This window comes from Mastomys coucha, unplaced genomic scaffold (genome assembly GCF_008632895.1).
Source record: "Mastomys coucha isolate ucsf_1 unplaced genomic scaffold, UCSF_Mcou_1 pScaffold21, whole genome shotgun sequence".
Classification (NCBI taxonomy): Eukaryota; Metazoa; Chordata; class Mammalia; order Rodentia; family Muridae; genus Mastomys; species Mastomys coucha.
The window spans coordinates 105179209-105198956 of record NW_022196904.1 but is presented as its reverse complement, the minus strand read 5'-3'; the positions used below and the strand labels follow the sequence as shown (position 1 = coordinate 105198956).

At 47.1% G+C, this 19748-nt stretch overlaps 1 protein-coding gene across 9 annotated transcripts in view; it reads left to right on the top strand.

Annotated features, from left to right (window-relative positions):
* Positions 1–19748, top strand: part of Plekha7 (pleckstrin homology domain containing A7) — a 186096-nt gene that overhangs the window by 33370 nt on the left and 132978 nt on the right. The window contains exon 1 of one of the 9 annotated variants that reach the window (XM_031388012.1): positions 14681–14994. The exons of the other annotated variants lie outside the window; for them this stretch is intronic. The gene's annotated coding sequence lies outside the window, so the exon portion shown is untranslated. Of the gene's footprint in view, positions 1–14680; positions 14995–19748 lie in introns of those variants that run through there. 9 annotated transcript variants of the gene reach the window in all.

Sequence of the window (19748 nt, the reverse complement as noted above, 5' to 3'; positions counted from 1 at the left end):
TCAGTCAGTGGCTTCCTCATGGCTGAGTGCAGCCCCATTTAGGAGGAGCAAGGGCTGATGGGCCTATCTGAGAGAGTAGGTGGGTTGGAGGGAGACTTTAACGTTCCCCCAAGTCTCCATGGTACTGTAGACCACAGGCTGCTTTCAGACCTGGGTGTACCCCAACCCCAATAGCAAGCCATTAAGGGGGGACAGCCAGAGCGGAGCAAAGGAAAACCTGAGTTGGCCGGAGCCCTCAGGTTCCTCTTTGTAGGAAACCCTTTTGCCATGGCAAGATGTATGTCACTGGCTGGATGTTTCTCATTTTCAGGCTTTTCTGAAGAGCCATTTGTGTGAGAGTCCCAGCACCTCAGTGCCCACTCCATGAGTGATTAGAAAACAGGACAGAGACAAGATTCACAAACAGCCCTTCTTATCTCTTTGTTTTGCAATAGACTCTCACTCTATAACCCTGGTGGTACTGAACTCACTCTGTAGGCCAGGCTGTTTAAAGGCATGCATCTCCACACCCAGCTCTGCATTCCTGTCTGGATGCTTCAAAGACTTACCTCTATCTCCAACTCTTTCCTAATTTCTAGGGAAACATCTTCAAAAGCCTAAACTATTCAGCTGAACCTTGGGTGTCATGCACTGTAACTGGGTGTTAGCAGCAGTCAGCTTCGGATACGACAGCCACAGTAGTTTGTTTACCAAGCCCATACTATAGGCAAGATGTTTACCAAGCCTATACTGTAAGCAACACCCGGAACTCCCCCACACTCAGAGTGTGCCCACAACGGACTGTTTCCCTTCAGAAATAAAGGGGGAAAACCAAGCAACAACAATAAGCAAAACAAAACAAGACAAAACAAAAAACCCTACCCACCCATCGCTCACATCCATCATGGTACCTTTGCGTCTAGTAGATGCCCTTGTATCTGTTATATTGACTGAGGGCAAGGGTGATGGCCCCTGTACGTTTGGAGACAAGAGACAAACACAAGATGGCTGCCTAACTCTATACAAACAAGGTGGCATGCTCAGCCTCTGGCTCTGTTAGAGGAAACTCACATGGCTGAAGGTCACGTGGAATGTGGATCTCAACCTCGTATTCAGACTCATTTGTCTTTGTTTACTAAGAAGTAACAGTTCTGGGGGCAATTGGTAGAGATCTTGTCTTGCATGCAAGCCCTGAGTTCCAGCTCCTGCATTGCCTGCCTGGTGGTGCCAGCCTGTAGTCTTAGGATTTGGGAGATGGAGGCAGGGAGTCTAAAGTCTAGACGTAATTCTCAGCTGCACAGTGAAGCTGACTGGGGTCTGTGTTTGAGTTGGAAAGGCCTGTGTGTCAGGGAGGCCATCTGACACCACGCTACTGTGTTTGCACTCCGCTTTACAATTGGCAAAGAACAAATTCTTAAATAATTAACAGAAAGAAATGCCCCAGAGGAGGAACACCTATCTCTAATTCTGCAGGGGTGATCACTGCCATATTCTTCCTGTCTTTTTCTTGGGGAGAAATGTAATGTTCATAAACTTGGATGGTTACTTATAGGCTTTACTTACTTGCCTGTTTGTCTTTTCCTTTTCGAGAGACCGTCTCACTTTGTAGCCCAGGTTGGGGCTGACCTTGAACTCAAGGCAACACTGCCTCAGCCTCTCTGGTGCTGGGTTGTAGCATCTCCCAGCATGCCAAGTTGTACCTATAGTTTTGTTTTGTGTTTTCTCTCCGAGTGTGTTAATGTACTGTGGGCAGTGCTTGGTGCCCATAGAGGCCAGATCCCCTGGAACTCATGGTTGTGAGCTGCCATGTGGGTGCTGGGAACTGAACCTGCAAGAGCAGTAGGTGTTCCTAATCAGTCGTATTTTCTCCCTGTATCATGAATCTCTCATCTGCAACATGACTTCCTGGGCTGTGGAGTGGGGCATTTTTTTAAATAATCTTCAGTCCTTGAACATGCAAATATTTTTTTTTTCAGTTTTATGGGTGACAGTGTTACTGACATGCTTGTCTTTGTGAGTATCTTTGAGTTGCTTAGACATTGCTTTCTTGGGAAGGGGATATTATCCTCATGGCAAAGGCTTGGAAGCTAAAGTTTATAGAAATGGCATTTGTGTAAGACAGGGTAGTTTGCTTTAATCCCAGCTCGGAGCAGCAGGGGCATTTAGATTCATGTTTTGTTGTGCCCTTCAGACTTGCTGGCATTCTCCATGGCTATAGCCCCAACAGATGTCATGTGCCTCTCTAAATCCCCCAACTCTCCCATGCCCTCCCAACCCCATCCTCATTTGGGGTTCAGTACTAAGCCCCCTATTCAGGCTTGCACTCCCTTTTCCTTTGAAACATGGTTTACTCACGGTCTCTGACACCACTCTGGCCACACTCCACATCACCTTAAAGTTCCCTTAAAGTATGTGTTAGTCAGCTCTAGCTGAGAACTGATAACCAGGCCTTTTTTTTTTTTTTTAAACAGGCCAGGTTCTCTATTCTTTGTGTAGCCCTAGAATCCAAGATTTGTAGACTAGGCCTGAGACTTACAGAGATCCACCTGCTTCTGCCTGCAAGTGCTATGATTAAAGGCCAGAATGGCTTGGTTTTGTTTTTTATTTTTTTTTAAGATGGGATTTCTCTGTGTAGCCCTGGCTGTCCCTGAACCCATTCTGTAGACCAGGCTATCCTCGAACTCAGAGATCCACCTGCCTCTGCCTCTGCCTCCCTAGCGCTGGAATTGAAGGTACCTGCCACCATTACCCGGCTTTCTAATAATTGTCTTTTCATTTTTCTGGTGTCTGCTTGTCACACATTCTTCTTTTTTTGTTGTATTGTAGATCTGAGGATGGCCTTGAATTCCTGATCCTCCTTCTACCTCCCAGTGCAGGGACTACAGAACTGTGCCTACAAGTGTGGCTGTACATCACTTCTTTTTGTTTATTTGTGTGTTTTGTGTTTTTTGGTTTTTTGAGACAGGGTCTTTTAAGTCTTGACTACCCTTGAACTCACTATGTATACAGTCCAGATTGACCAGGCTCTGGCCTCCAATTCACAGAGATCTTCCAGCCTCTGCCTCCTGATTGCTGGGATTAAAGATATGTGCCACCACACCTGACTATACATCACATCTTTTTCTTCTTAATGATTATTTTTAATTTCTGTGCATTGGTGTTTTTGCCTGCATGTATGCCTGTTTGAGGGTGTTGGATCCCCTGGAATTGGAGTTACAGTTTTGTGCTGCCATGTGGGTGCTGAGAATTGAACCTCGGTCCTCTGGAAGAACAGACAGTGTTCTTAACTGCTGAGCCATATCTGCAGCCCCTTTAATCACTTCCTAAAGAGAATTTGATTGGCTCTTGGGTCCACCCTGGGGGTGGAGCATGTTGGCTGATTAATAATAAATATTTTTCTTCTCAACAGGGTTTTGCCATATGGTTCTGGCTGGCTTCAAACTTATTATCCTCCTGCCTCAGCATTTAGAGTTGATTACAGACATGTGCCACTGTGTCTGGTCACTGTCACCTTTTCTACTGGGGCCCCAAATGAGCAAGTAGGAAAGATCCACTAGACGTTAAAACCCCCCAGGCATAGGTGGCTAGGGAGGCCTGAAGAGCAAGCAGCAGCAACTGCACTGATGGATGTTGTCAGGCTGTGCACATGCTTCTGAGACCTAGGATGAGTTGTGCGTGGTGTCCAGCAAGGGATTGGAAGTCTGAGCCTTGAGTTTGCAGGTCAGCCCTGCCGCCTGTGCATGTAGGCAAGCCCTGGGAGAGGAACATGGGCGTGCCGGGTGGCTTTGGGCTTTGTGGCTCTTTTAAAGACTAGGCCCAGTGTCCTTCAGCTGCTTAAACAGTTTTCTTTCTTGGTAAGCAGGAAACACAAAGCAGCCCTTCAGAGAGGGTGGGCAGGAACTTCTGGCCCTGTGTCGAATTAATCCGATGCAACCCTGGGGCAGACTCCCAGATGGCCTGGCAGAATCAGAGTTTGGACAGCTGTACCCAGAGGTCTCCTGGGGGACAGAGAGCAGTGGTAGGAGCCCTTCCCTGGAGTCTGTGAGTCCACTGATGGCCAGGAGGAAGGGGGTTGGTCCAGTCCTGGCTTGCTGAGCTGAGGCCGTAGCAGCCTTTCACCTATAGCCCTTGGGTCTGCTGGATCTAGGCTCCCAGCAGTTGCTCTCCCTGTGTCTGGGAAGAGAGGAGGCAAATCTCTGTCTAACAAGTGTTTCAGGAATGAGGTACCTCCCTCAAGGCAGGCTTGTGAAACTCCTTGATATTCTAACCGTCCATTCCTTTAGCATCCAGGTGATGTCATGAGTAGAGCCTAGTAGCTTTAGGCTCTACTGCCTACACCAAGTCATGGTTGTATTTTGAGTTTGGCTTGGACTAAAGAACATCTGTCTGCTCTCTTCCTCTCCCTTCTCCATCCCTCTCTCTCCTCTTCTTTTTACCTCTTTCTTGTATTCCCCAAGACCCTTAAGAGAGGCTGGGTGGAGGTGTTGTCTCCTTCTGGTGCTGCCTTCCTGGAGCAGTAGACCCAAAAAGACGTAGAGTTTGATGCTAAGGTTGGTTGTGTGTGGAGGATAAGGCAGGAAGTGGCACGTCTGAGTATCAGATGACAGTGTCCAAACCACCCTGGTACAAGTGTTTGTTTTTCTGGAGCTAAGCTGAGCTGTGGGCTTGTCCCTTCAGGAACCTGACTTGGAGAGTGCCTGTGTGTTGAGGAACAGGTTTAAGTGGCGGGAAGTATGTAAAAAGTTAGGCTTTGGGGTTCTCTCTCTGAGACTTAGCTTGCTGTGGGGCAGTACTCCCTGGGACTTGGGTACTGTGGAGGCAGTTCTCAGTGGTTCTTGGGGTGCTGTGGGCACAGTACTCCCTGGGCAGACTGGTGCATACCATGCTGCAGCTCTGAGGGCCAGGGGGCCTGTGGCCCTAGCAGAGCTGAGTCGTTCCCTCCCTTCCTACCTGGCCAAGGTTCAGGATAACCAGCTCCTGCCAGATCTTAGACACCCCGCTTAGGATCCTGGAATCACTTGGGTTATTGTTGTTTGTTTTCTCTGCTGGAGAAAAGCAGAAGAGTGCTTGGGAAAGCATGATGACAGCTGGGCTGGACTGCGGGGCTGGCTGAGGCTTGCTCTGGTAGACTGCTGGTCAGAGACTCGCTGGAGAAATGATGCTTTAATGAGAATGCTCTTTCCCAAAGTTTAACTGGCAAAGCCACTGAAGCATTTGCAGTTAATAATGTACTCAGAGTGTTGCCGAGCAGAACTTTAACAGCCGGTTTAAAAACACAAGGTAGGGGATTTAACAAATAGGGCATAGAGAACACGTGTGTCCCGGAGTGATTCCACCCCTGTGACTTTGTGCTGACTGGGAGTACTGCTACCTCCTCTCTGGGAGGTCGTTATCCTGTCTCCTTGTCTCTGGGAAGGAACAGTGCACAGCCCACGTGCAGATAAGCCTGGGGGTTGTTTCACAACTTGGTGAAGCCACAGATTGTGGCCGCTCTTTCCAGAGTGGGACCATGCAGGATGCTTTGGTGGAGAAGGGAGTGAGGATTCATGGTGTCCCTGCTGTGGCAGGCATAGGCAGCAGTACAGTCCTGGGGCAGGAGCCGAGGATGCCCCAAGCAGGGTGTGGCTGGCCCCATGAATAAGTAGGGAGTGGAGTTACTACTCAGATATCTGAGATGACAAAGTCCTTCTGAGGAGTTTGCTTTAGAAAGTAGAAAAGATTTAAAAAAAAAAAACTGAATGGAAAATTTAAGAGACCTGAAACAAAGGCTCCCTTGGATTCTGAGCCATGTGTGTTACTGAAGGAGGAGGTGCACCAGTGGGAGAGGCCTGGAGTCTGGTCTGCTCCAGCTTAGACCCTAGGTCTCACTTTGCACACGGTCACTGACTCCATATGTTTTTAAGCCTTGTTCCATCTTCCTGGAACCCTGGTGGCTTTGTGGTTTACAGTGTGACGTCCCGAGGTTGGACTCTGTCTCACTCATGTCTGTATCTCTTAAAATGCCTGACATTAATAGTGACTTAGTGGTTACTTAGAACTGTACAGCAAAAGTACACAGGTACATACACGCACTTATGCATCTATACATATACATGCCCATACACATATATATGTACACATACACACTCGTACACCACATATACATATATACATATACATGATATATATATACTTCTATATACATACATGATCATATATACATGTATACACATACACACATGCATACACACTCATGCTTCTTTCTATATATATACACATATTATTAATATATGCATACACATGCATACACATTCCTACATGCCTTTGATCCTGCTCTGAGTTAGTCTTCACTATCTTTAGATACTTCCAGAGTTTTTCTTTTTTATATACCTTATTCTTGTTTTTTTTAAAAAAAGATTTATTTATTTTGAGGCTGGAGAGATGGCTCAGTGGTTAAGAGCACTGACTTTTCTTCTGAATGTCCCGAGTTCAAATCCTAGCATCCACATGGGGACTCACAACCATTCGTAATGAGATCTGACACCCTCTTCTGGAGTGTCTGAAGACAGCTACAGTGTACTTACATATAATAAATAATAGATAAATCTTTAAAAAGAAAAGATTTATTTATTTTATGTAGTTGTCTTCAGATACACCAGAAGAGGGCATTGGATCTCATTACAGATGGTTGTGAGCCACCATGTGGTTGCTAGGAATTGAACTCAATACCTTTGGAAGAGCAGTCAGTGCTATTAGCCGCTGAGCCATCTCTCCAGCCCTGTACACCTTTATTCTTATATTTATTGAAAGATGTAGCATGGGACAAGCAGGCAATGCACCCATTGCTTTGGTGTGGATTTTCTCATAACTGCTCTGTGAAGTAAATGCTGGGTTTGTTTTTTTGTTTGTTTGTTTGTCTTTGATTTTTCAAGACAGGGTTTCTGTGTGTAGCCCTGGCTGTCCTGGAACTCACACTGTAGACCAGGCTGGCCTCGAACTCAGAAATCTGCCTACCTTTGCCTCCCAAGTGCTAGGACTGAAGGTGTGCGCCACCAGTGCCACCACTGCCCCGTGTAAATGTTGTTATGTCATTGTTTTTCTGATGAAAAAAAAAATGAGGTAGAAAAAAAAAAACCCTGATACCATTAAGTGTTGTGGTTTGTGCCTGCTGTCCCAGCACTCTGGAGCGTAGGCAAGAGGATTGCTGTAAAGCTGAGGCCAGCGTGAACTACATAGTGGAGTTCAAGGCAGCAACAGTTTGTAGATATCCTGGAGTACAAGAGAAAGGCTGTTTCCTGGGACTCCCGTACAGCTCAGAGATTATCAGGGTATGGAGAAATTGACTCTCATGTCATCGCTGTAGGAGTGATCAGACATCTAAACTGAACCCTCATGTGATTCAGGATTCTACCTCTAGGTGTAGACTCAAAGGAACTGAGAGCCAGGCTCCAATAGTTGTTCACTGTGCTCTTGTGACAGCTGGGGTAGCCAAAGGATGGGAGGGGTCCCAGTATACACCAGGGATGAACGGATAGACAAAATGTGACATCTACATACAACTAAATAGTATCTGTCCTGCCAAAGGAGGAAATATGTCCTGTATGCCACAACATGGATGAACTTCAGAGACATTATACTAAGTGGGATAAGCCAGTTACAAAACCACAAACACCAGATGACTCTGTGTATACAAGTCACCTAGAATAGTATACTGTGTAGAGTGGATTAGAGGTTTCCAGGGCTGGGTGAGGCAGAAATGGAGAGTTGATGCTAACTAATGGTATCAGTATCTCTCTTGCCTAACGGAAACTTTTAGAAATAGCCCTGGGCTGGGGCTGGAGAGGTGGCTCTGTGGTTAAGATCATTTGCTACTCTCAGACAGGGCCCATGTTTGCTTCCCTGCACACACATGGTGCATGCACTAAACTCACACAGGCGCACACACAGACATATGAATAAATAAATATTTTGGAAAAGAAAGAAAAAGTGCTGGGCTAGGGAGATGGCTCAGTAGGTCAAATGCTTGCTTGTATTTACAAGCAAGTCCCGGGCTTCATAAACTGGGTGTGGTGTTACAGGCCTATACTTGGGAGGCAAGAGGATCAGATGTTCAGAGTCATCCTTAGCTACACAGCAAGTTCAGGGCCAGTATAGTCTACATAAGAGCCTGTGTAAGAAACCAAACAAAAACCCCAACAAAAACCCAAACCACTAAGAAACACCACTAACAAAGCAACCACAGTGGTGTTTCAAGAGCCGCGTAACTGATAAAGCACAGCACGGAGGGGTCTGGGCTGTAGCAGAAGGCCATGTCATTCATTCTTTTGTTCAAGTGGGTACAACTGCCAATCAGATGCCACAATGTCCCTATTCCTGTGGACGTTTTCTACCAGACACCAGGGCTGCTAGAATCGGACACCTGTGGCCACACCCTGGACATTCTGGCTGGCTGTACCAACAGCTCTCTTGTCTCCCCAGTGGGGAAACAATCAGGATTTAGGCCACTAAGTGTAACCATTTGTCCCCTTTTTTGTCCTCTTTCCTCTGTCAGCTGATGACAGCTGTAGCTCAGTGCTCTGTGGTCAGGGACGTTTCTGTGATGTTCCAGTGTCAGCCTTCTGGTGAAGCAGGTGCTGGTGTCTCTGTTATCCTGAAGTAGGGCAGGCAGGTGTCTTTGGAGTTGAACTTACTGTTTTAGCATATATGGTGAGTTAAAAAAACTCTAACTTCTACCTCCACCATCAAAAATGAAAGAAAAAGTCCTAAATTAAACAAGGTCTGAGGTATCTACAGGCTCCTCACCAAACTGGAACACAAACCTCTTAAAATAAAAGGTGCTGAACTCCAGAAAATACAAAATAAGGTGCTTGGTCAGGTGCTTGATCTTCAGCTTTCTGTGCCTGCCACCCCTGTTGCTGTCGTGAGCTGTACAAGGGGAAGCTGATGGCCCAGTGCCTCCTGGGTAGCTCAGCCTGAAACAGGGCCTTGGCACCTGGGTACAGGAGGGGGATGGGGATGCTGACTCAGATGTCTTCGAAGCCCACAGTGGTTCCTCTGCTCCTCCACCCCTTTCACAGCCTGCACGTTCACTTTGATTGTCCTGGGGAGCTGGTGGGGAGGAGCAAGCACTGCCTGGCTGGCCCACAGTTTGGGTCTTGTGCTTTGGTTTTTATTGCTCCTGGGTCCTGGGCGGGTTAGAATGCCAGAAACATCCTCACAAACACAATCGTTAGGCCTGAGCAAGGCACCCACACTTAGTGGCTGAAGTTGATTTCCACTAGGAGAGAGGCTTGCTGGGTATTTTGGGAGATGAGCGATGTATGGAGGTGATAGCCACAGTTGAAAGATCTCAGACACTTCCTGCCCTCCCCCTCCATCTCCAAGGGCCTTTCAGCAAATAGCCTCACAACAGCCCACTCGCTGGACCCTGTGCTAGTGTCCATCCGTCCATCCGTCCACTTAAGAGTAAGAAAGCAGAGGCTTGCTCCAGCCCAGAGTCATAGCCTGCAAAAGAATGCAGACCCAGCCAGCATCGTTTCCAGGCCCGTGCGCCTTAGGTGGGGAAACAGAGTTGGAGTTCAGTCCCAATGCTCTTGCTTGGGAAAGAGGACAGGATAAGAGCTGACATATTTGCCCCTCTACCCCCTCGAGCGATGGGGATGTGGCCAGGCTTTGTGTGGTGCATGCTTTCTGCCTGGTGACTTTGGCTAACCAGGGACATACATGTGAGCACGCACCCTCAGCAAGCCCTGTGTGCTGACAGTGAGGTGGACACTCCTGTTCCAGTGAGGGGAGCTGAGACTTTGAGAGGTGACCAAAACTGCCCAAGCTAAGTAGCTAATTAATGGCAGAATCTTATTTGGATGTCAGAGATGACTGAGGTCTTGCCACTCCGGCCCAGGAGGGTGCAGCAGGGAGTTGGTGGTCTTTTTACTCCTGACTGTGCTCTTCCCTTTGTGTGCCCATGCCAAGGAGGGTCTGAGGACCAAGGCTGGAACAGCCTCCGACATCTAGGGAAGATGCTGTGCCAGGGAGAATAACAGGTGCAGATGTCCCCTTCAGATGTGGCCAGAGCTAGGTGTAGGGGGGTGGGGGTTCCTTTTCTGGGCCACTTCTCTGTTCTCTCCGTTCTCCGGTTGCTTGCAGCCGTAACTGTAAACTCTCTGGAGCTCTGACTGCCTGGGGCAAGCTGAGGCTCACTGCCTTTGCCAGGCCAGGGCAGGTGTGAGCTGCCAGGAGATTCTGTTGAGCCCCTCTCAGCGCCTGGACCTCCTTGAGAAGCTGCGGTGCCTTCTACAGCCTTTCCGGCCAAGCTTCAGCGATTCCGTCCTTTGATCTGCAACCTCGGTAGTCCTAGTGAGTGGTGGAGAGATGACTTGGGAATTGGGGTGGTTTAGGGACCTCGATGAGGAAGGTTTTCTGAATGACTCCATTTTCTTAAAACTTGAGTGTTCTGTGTTTGGGAAAGGGGGAAGCTGTGCCCAGGAAATGAGAAGGGACAGTTCAGACAATGAAGACCCAAGACCCTAAGGGTACAGGGACAGTGCCCTGTCTGGAGTGTTGGAGGGGCAGCTACTGGCTGGGTCTATCCTCTGGAGGTCAGTTCAGGGCCACAGTTCAGGGGCTGGAGTAGTGAAGGGAAGCCAGAGGTTTAAAAACAAGTTTGGGTTCAGGGAACTGGCAAGTTACTTACTGAAGGCTCATCTCCACCCTTGGCCAGGCCCTGCCTGCCTCAGTGTCCCCATCTGGATGCTGGGGATTAAGTTGCCTCCCTGCTTTGGGAAGCCTCTGTCCTGGGTGTAGCTGTTACACAACCTGTTGTTGTTGATCTTTATTATTTAAGTGCCTCTCCTGTGGCTGAGCAGCCTCCTTGGGGTGGAGTATCCCCTCAAGCTGTGGGCTTCCCGTTCCTTTGCACCCTGCTCTCCTGAAGTTGTAGGTAGCAGTTGCCTCTGCTGGTGACATTACCTCACACAAGTTAGCTTTCATGTGACTGAACAGCTTTCCCAGACACCCCCCCCCCCCCCCACCGAAATTCTCCCCTCATCTTCTGACTGTTTGTAGCACTCATTTCTTTCCCTTTGGCATGCATGCCTCCTCGACTCCAGCCCCTCACTCACTGTGAGGGCCTAGCTGGCCTTCACCTTCACTCCCACGGTCCCAGACTCTCAGATCTTAGGAAGTAAGGACGATGGCATTTGAATCTAGTGCCTTGGTTCCCTCCTGTTTCCTGGGTGCCTATGCTTCTTGCAATGGTACCTGATGCTTGGAGACAGTAGCAGGCTTCTTTAGGGCTGGTGGAACTTGAGGCTATGAGCTGGCTACAGGAGCAAGGGCTGTTGTGTTCTGGTCAGAAGGGAACAAGTTTCAGATCCCTAGTGAAGGGACAGAAAGGATGTGGTTCAAGGTACAGGAGATCACGAGAGCAGATGTGGATTCTACTTTGAGGGACAGAGATGGGGCCTGGTCAGTACTAGTACTCTGAGCACCCAGAGAGTTCTGTGGAGAGCGGATTGGAGCACCAAGAACCCACCAGCATCAGCTGGCTCCTTCCCTGCGTTTGGCTAGAGTGTCAGGCTCCACCCCACTGCACCTGGCCATCCCCACCTTCCAAAAAAGGAGAGAGCTTGAGCCAGGAACCACAGGCTGATAAAGAAGTTTTTCATTCTGGGGGCGTTAATTGACACAGATTAGATTTCAGTTGAGTGGGCCTTTTGTTGCTGGAGCCTTTCTAATCAAGATGGTCTCAGTACTTCTGTAGTTTCTCCGAGTCAATTCAGGTTCATTACCTTAGTCTGTTACTGGCCTGGGCATTCAGACCATTCAGACTTTTGGCCTTGTTAGGTCCAGTTTTTCAGATCTGGTTTGCTTCTGGGCTGACATCTCCCTCAGATATCACCCAGGGAGGATTCGAGGCCCAGAAGAAGGCAACGCAGGCGTGCAGGCACATTGCTTGGCTGTGAGATTTCATTAAACATTTACAAACATGTTTTCTGCAAATTCCTGAGATAATCTGGCACAAACACGATGGGATTCGGCTTCTCTTCCACTAGTAGTCATGTTTATTAATAATCCCCACTTGCTCCCACTGCGTGGAGAGAGTGGAAAGTAATCAGAAGTGGCACTGAGGAAGTCAGCTCACTACTGCCTGTAGTCCTAGCTCCAGGGGATCTGATACCTTCTTCTGGCCTGTGTGAGCCCCAACATCCACATAATTAAAATGTTTTCAAAGTCATCAGGCATAATGGTGGCACACACCTTTAACCCCAGTACAGACAGGTGGATCTTTGTGAGATCAAGACTAGCCTGGTTTACTTATCAAGTCCCAGGACATGTGGTCTCCACCCCAACCCCTGCCAGTTTTTTGAAATTCATGTAATATAGTCTTGTTTTTTTTTTTAATTAAAAAGTTAAAAACCATTTATTTTATGTTTATGCTTGAGTGTTTTGCTTGAGTACGTGTCATTGTACCACTTAAATGCTTGGTGCCCTTGGAGGGCAGAGAGGGTATTGAAATCCTGTAACTGGAGTTACAAGATGGGTGTGAGCCACCATGTGGGTGCTGGGGATAAAAGCTGGCTCCACTACAGGAGTAGCCAATGTGTTTATAACTGCCTTTTTTTTCAGCTCTGTTTTTAGTTGTGTGTGTTTGTGCATTCACGCCTGTAAGGTATATTGTGCTTAACACATTGTGTTGAAATACACTCTTGTATCTCAGTTTATGTATCCTTTACACAGTTTGAAAATGATGGTTGCAGGCTTTTGTGTACTTGCATGTGAGGTCACTCTCCCCGCCCCCCATGTCTCTCTGTGTCTCTCTCTGTCTCTCTGTCTCTCATTCTTGGTGCCCCCCCTTGTCCCGCTCTGTTAAATGCTTGCCCCCCACCCCCAACTCCAGCTCTAACCTTTGGCTCCTTACTGTAATATGGAAAGTCTTATCTCTTTTGTCAAAGCTTTCCCTTAGCAAGTATGACTAATACTGCCTGGAAGCAGCAAGGTGATAATGCCTGCTTTGCACAAAGGTAGCACTTACATCTCACTTCTGGTTTTTTGGGACTGTCTGGACGGTCTATTGGATCTTTGTGTTCTTTAAGTGCAGCATAACTTTTGCCTAGACAGGTGACCCTCTCTAAATGCTCTAGAGACTGGGTGATCAGAGCTGCTTCCTGTCTCTTGCCCTGAGTTAGGCTGTATGTGATGTCCTGTACAGACAGATTGGGGATGAGGGCCATAGCCAGGAGATCTTCCACAAATGATGTAAGACCAGGCATTCTAAGCGCTTCTCACTTAGCCTGTGGTGTACTCTCTGTGTGTGCTTTGCAGCTGGCACAGACCAGAACTTCTAGCCTGACTCCCTGACTCCATACAGATGCCTCTGTGTATGAGGGGTCAGTTGTTTGCTTGTTTGCTTCCTTCCTTCCTTCCTCCCTTCCTTCCTTCCTCCCTTCCTTCCTTCCTTCCTTCCTTCCTTCCTCCCTTCCTTCCTCCCTTCCTTCCTTCCTTCCTTCCTTCTTTCCTTCTTTCCTTCCTTTCTTTTTCTTTCTTTCTTTTCTTTTTTCGAAACAGGGTTTATCTGTGTATCCCTGGCTGTCCTGGAACTCACTCTGTAGACCAGGCTGGCCTCGAACTCAGAGATCCACCTGCCTCTGCCTCCCAAGTGCTGGGACTAAAAGGCGTGCGCCACCACTGCCCGGCTCTTTCTTTTTTTTAATAGATTGCCTCATGAAGGGATAATTCTGCTCATCCTTTAGCACACTACTTATGTTTTCTGATGCTCTTTTCTTTTTTTAAAGATTTATTTTATTCATATTAGTACACTGTATTGTATTATTGTATTCATATGAGTACACTTCAGACACACCAGAAGAGGGCATCGGATCCTATGACAGATGGCTGTGAGCCACCATGCTGGGAATTGAACTGAGGACCTCTAGAAGAGCAGTTGGGCAACCACTGAGCCATCTCTCAAGCCCGAGGGATCAGTTTCTAAACCTTGTTCAGAATTCTTTCATTGAGTCAGTTTTGTAAATAAGGACATCTTACTCTTTCACTAACTGACTGTAGTCCTTAACTCAGTGTTCTGGAGCTGGACGGGAAAGGACACAGACTCTAATTTTGTATTTTTCTACAGAGTACACAGGGTTTTTGTATACTTGAACAGGAAAATAGAAACACAAGCTGCAACAATATGTTCCTTTACAGACAACTAGGTAAGTTTAATCCTGTTAGCAAAGAGTTTGTATTAAGCAGTAAATGTAGTACTAGTTAGCCACATGTTAGCACTTAATCAGCCCAGCTTGCTTGGTGTAAGCTTTGTCAGTGTGAGTTCTGTTAATGCAAAAATACATGGAACATAACGTGGCAGCTTCATATCAGATGTGTGTGTGATCCCAGGGCTAAGTTCGATTGTTTTTCAGTTTTAACATTTATTATTATTATTATTATTATTATTATTATTATTATTATTCATTATTATTGTGTGCATAGTATGTATAGTCTGGCACAGTACACGTGGATATCAGAGGACAGCATTGTGGAGTTACTTCTCTCGCTTGTATGCAGGATCTGGGAATCAAACTCAGGCTGTCAGGCTTTCATTGAGGGCATGTCTGGTGGAGACTGTCCCTGTTCACTCAGCAAAGGTTCCCTGGGCACCTCACCTCTCTCTTCCCTACTGGCAGGGAGGTTGACCCAATCAGTGCGCCTGCCTGGGGTGTTTCCTCACTCTAGCTGAGTGACCTTGGGTATATGACCTTGCTTCTAGACTTTGCTCCTCAAAGCCATCATAACCTCTGTGAGGTGGGGAGGGTTAAAGAAGCCATACAGAGTTCCCAGCACTGCACCTGGCAAATAGCAAGCACTCAGGGAATGTAATTTAAAATAGTGAGGGGATACTGGCTCAGAGACAGAATGCTCTCCCGCTCTTCAGGAGCTGACAGTTGTGTGTGGGAGGCAGGCATGGAAGGGGTGATTTCTCCGTGTGTGCTGAGTGCCAAGAAGGATTCTCCAAGTGTTGTGAGAGTGAAGAGGCAGGGGGTAAGTAGCTGGGGAGGAATGAACACGGGGCTGGCAGGGAAGAGAGTTTTATCATTATTTTTAGGTTTGTTTCTGTGTATGAGTGTTTTCTGCCTGCATGTGTGTATGTGCACTGCTTGCATGTATGTATGGGCACCACCTGCCTGCCCAGTGTCCATGGAGGTCAGAAGAGCACTGGAATCCCTAGAGCTGGAACTATGGGTAGTTGTGAACTGTGGGAGCTGGGACCACATCTTCTGGAAGAGCAGAAAATGTTCTTAATCATGGGGGCATCTATTTCTCCATCCCTAGGGAAGATGTATCTGATTTGGGGCTTAAGGACCGGGGGGTTCAGCAAGGATGGCACAGGAGAGGGAGAAGAACATTATCAGAGGTACCTTTGGGGATGGGAGGCCAAGGAGTCTAAAGATAAGATTAGACATATGGATCTAAGGGCAGGCATGTACCTAAGGTTCCTGAGAGGCTGTGACAGCAAGCCTAGTGACACCTGAGCACACACCTGATTGTGAATGGGGGTGTGCATGCCGGTGCACACATATATATGGAGCCAGAATTTGACATTGGGTGTCTTCTTCTCTATTTTGCATTCAATCTTGTTCTTTTTGTAAAAATTTATTTATTTATTTATTTATTTATTTATTTATTTATTTATTTTGTATTTTCGAGACAGGGTTTCTCTGTATAGCCCTGGCTGGTCTACTCACTCTGTAGACCAGGCTAGCCTCAAACTTAGAAATCCGCCTGCCTCTGTCTCCCAAGTGCTGGGATTAAAGGCATGCGCCACCACCGCCCGGCTAAAATTTATTTTTATCTTATATGCATTTATGTTTTGCCTGCATATGTGTCTGCGTGAGGGTGTCAGATCCTCTGGAGCTGGAGTTACAGACAGGTGTGGGCTGCCATGTAGGTGCTGGGAATTGAACCTGGGTCCTCTGGAAGAGCACAGGTACTTTTTTAAAAAAAGATTTATTTATTATTATATGTAAGTACACTGTAGCTGTCTTCAGACACACCAGAAGAGGGCATCAGACCTCATTATGGATGGTTGTGAGCCACCATATGGTTGCTGGGATTTGAACTCAGGGCTTTCAGAAGGGCAGTCAGTGCTCTTAACCGCTGAGCCATCTCTCCAATCCTGTCCCCTTTTAAAGATCTATTTATACCAGGCAGTGGTGGTGCATGCCTTTAGTCCCAGTACGTGGGAGGCAGAGGCAGGCAGATTTCCGAGTTGGAGGCCAGCCTGGTCTACAGAGTGAGTTTCAGGACAGCCAGGGCCACACAGAGAAACTCTGTCTTGAAGAAAACAAAAAATAAAAAAATCTATTTATTTTATTATTTTATGTGTATGGGTGGTTTGCCTGCATGTGTGTCTGTGCAACAGTGGAAACCTGATGCCTTCAGAGGACAGAAGAGGGTGCTGTAACCTCTGGATGTGGAGATACAGGTGTTTGTTAGCCTTCATGTAGATGCTGGGGGTCGATGCTGGGTCCTCTTCAAGAGCAACAAGTGCTCTTAACCGCTGAGCCATCTCTCCAGCTCCCAGGTCATCATTCTTACAAGGTGACTATTTCATTAACAAAGCTGTCTTCTCAGCTCCCAAGGTGCCATCTTTGAATACCCATCCATCCATCCATCCATCTGTCCATCCTTCCATCCATCTCTCTCTTGTGTGTATGTGTGAGTGTACACACAGGTATCTGGGGAGATGGAATATATATGTGGAGGGATACATATGTACCATGTACCTGTGTGGAAGTCAGAGGATAGCTTTCAGGAGTCTGTTCTCTCCTTCCACTGTGTAGGTCCTGGGGATGGAACTCAGGTTGTCTGTCAAACTTGGTGACAAGTTCCTTTACTTGCAGAGCTATTTTACAAGCCCTCATTTTTTTTCTGATTAGTTTTTTTTTTTTTAATCAGCCACTTGTTGAAAATACAGTAGCTTTGTCAATGTTTACCAGAGGTGCTTCAAAATGCTCCATTCCCCAGGTCCTGACATTGTTCTTCTATGTTCCCAGGGAAACTGGGGTAGCTACATCTTAGCTAAGATGACCTGTCCACACAGAGTTCGGGGATGTGCAGTCCTCTCAGTTGGGGTAGGGCTTTAACCCTTAGGAAGCCAAGGAAGTGCTTGCACCTCTGTCCCCTGAGTGGCAGTGTGTATTCTGCAACCCGCATCTAACAGAAGGTTCATTAAGACCACAGCGAGTTGGAACCTGTCAGCAGTGCATTCTCTAATGCTGTTTTCTCTACAGAAACCTCACTTCAAAGCCTGGAGCCTTCACACTCCCCTACTTACCATTTCCAAATAGCAGAGAGAGAGAGGGTTTGGGCAGGTTCATGGCATCCCTAAGCACCCAGATTCTGGGAGCCTCTGCTGAGGCCCTCAGAGTAAAGTCCTTCAACACAACAAACAATTCACAGCCTGTGGTCCCCAGACCCTAAATGTAGCCCAAGTCCAGGGTAGAAGTTCTTTTACCCTGCACTTGAAGCCCTGTATTGTACTGCTATATGATATAAGCTTAGGAAAGAGAGGGCAGGAGATGCATCCATTCCCTATGGACTGGGTATGCACGACTGGATACTGGAAGGAAGTATCCAGAGTAGAGGCTCAGCTTTGGGCTGGTACAACATGCATGGCTGCTGTCAGTGCAGATCCCAGGCTGGTGTGGCCCATCTTGTAACCTCTAGCAGGACAGGGCCAGGAAAGCCAGCTGCCCTCTTAGGGAAGAGCTACGGCCACCGCTGCAGGATCCTGCTGCCCTCATGAGGACATGATGAGAAGGGAGTGACTTCTCCACTAAGCGCACAAACAGCAGTCGAAGGTTTGTATCATGGCTCTTGCCTGTCTCTGCTGTGATCAAGCTGTGGTCCCAAGAGGCAAGTTGTGTCCCCCCAAACAAATCTAGCATCACTAGGTGCTGAACACATGGGCAAAGCAGTAGCATCCCATGAGGCCAGATTGACAAAGAACCAGCTTTTGCAGGACTCCTGATCCTGCTCAGGTACCTTTGGAGCCATAGTCCAACCTTTTGCTGAGTCCATTCAAATTGCCCTTCAGTACAGCTGGTGCAGCACTTGGGGGCCGAGTCCCTTCCACCCAAATTTGTTGTCTCAACTGCCCCTCCCCCGTCTCCTTGCTGTCATTCATGATCAGAGAGTTCCAGACACCCATATATGAGGGCTTTTAACGTTCCCTTCTCAGCAATGGATCTCGACTTGTAAAGCTTGTCTGACCATCTAGCCTCCGTCCCTCATCAGGCATCTGTTGTATAGTCCCTTGGTAACCGAGGCATTATCAGAATCACCTGGGAAATTCCCTAAAAATCCACGCACCTGCCATCCGTCTCCTCTTTCCCTGCTTCCCTCCCCTCTTAGAGGCCAAGTTCTTGGGTGTGGGGGGGACCTGTGATGGAAAGAGTTGCTATTCCTAAGAGACTCTAGAGACTGTTGGGGATGGTGGACAGTAGTCAGTTATGTGTGCTGTGACACCAGAAAGGGGGTGTCTATGTAAAGGCAGGAGGATCTGCTATGGATGCCAGAAAGAACCCTAGCTGATGATTTTGTACTATAGAGACTTATTCATGTTATGCTTGATGGCTCAATCAGAAAAGCATTAACTATTTTGAGCCTTAGAGTTCTCATTTTTTTTGGGTGGGGACAAGGTCTCACTATGTAGTACAGGCTGGCCAGGAACTCATTGTATAGACCAGGCTGCCTTTGAATTTGCAGAGATTGGCCCGCCTCTGCTTCTTCAGTGCTGGGATTAAAGGCATGTACTATGACACCTAGCTAGAGCCTTTTGAAAGAAAGCTCCAGCCTCAAGGATGACATAGGAAATGTAGTGTCTAAGAATATTTGTGGGAGAGAATCAGTGCTCAGCTAATACTGGCTGCTGGTCGTGGCTGTTTTCCTCCAGGATCTTTGGAGAAGATGACTGTGCAGTAAAATGTCTCTGCATGTTTGCTCAGCATGCGTTCAGGGTTTTACAATCCTGTCTGTTGTATCACGCCTGAGCATGAGTAAAGTGTTATTTCAGTTTAGTCCCGGGTGGGAGGACGCCTGGGAGATAAGGCACATTGTGTTTTAAGTGGTTTTTTTTTTCATTATCTTTTATTGGCACATATTCTTTGTACATAGGGATAAGTTTCTTTTTTAATTTATTTATTATATGTAAGTACACTGTAGCTGTCTTCAGACGCACCAGACGAGGGCGTCAGATCTCATTATGGGTGGTCGCAAGCCACCATGTGGTTGCTGGGATTTAAACTCATGACCTTCCGAAGAGCAGTCGGTGCTCTTCCCTGCTGAGCCGTCTCACCAGCCCAGGGATAAGTTTCATAAAGGCATGTTCATACAAATACATCAGGTAATATGTCCATCCCACACCCCACAATGCTGTCCCCCTTCTTCTAGAGCAGTGGTCCTCAACCTTCCTAATACTGCAATCTTTTAATACAGTTCCTCATGTTGTGGTGACCCCCAACCATAAAATTATTTTTGTTGCTACTTCATAACTGTAATTTCGCTACTGTTATGAATCGTAATGTAAATACTTTTGGAGATGGAAGTTTGCCAAAGGGGTTGTGATTTACAGGTTGAGAACAGCTGTTCTAGACAGTTTTGCTTGTATTCATATATATATATACATATATATATAAATTAATTTTGTCTATATAAATCTAGAGTCCACAAATTAGAGAAAACATGATATCTGTCCTTCTGAATCTGGCTTATTTCACCTTTTTTTTTTTTTT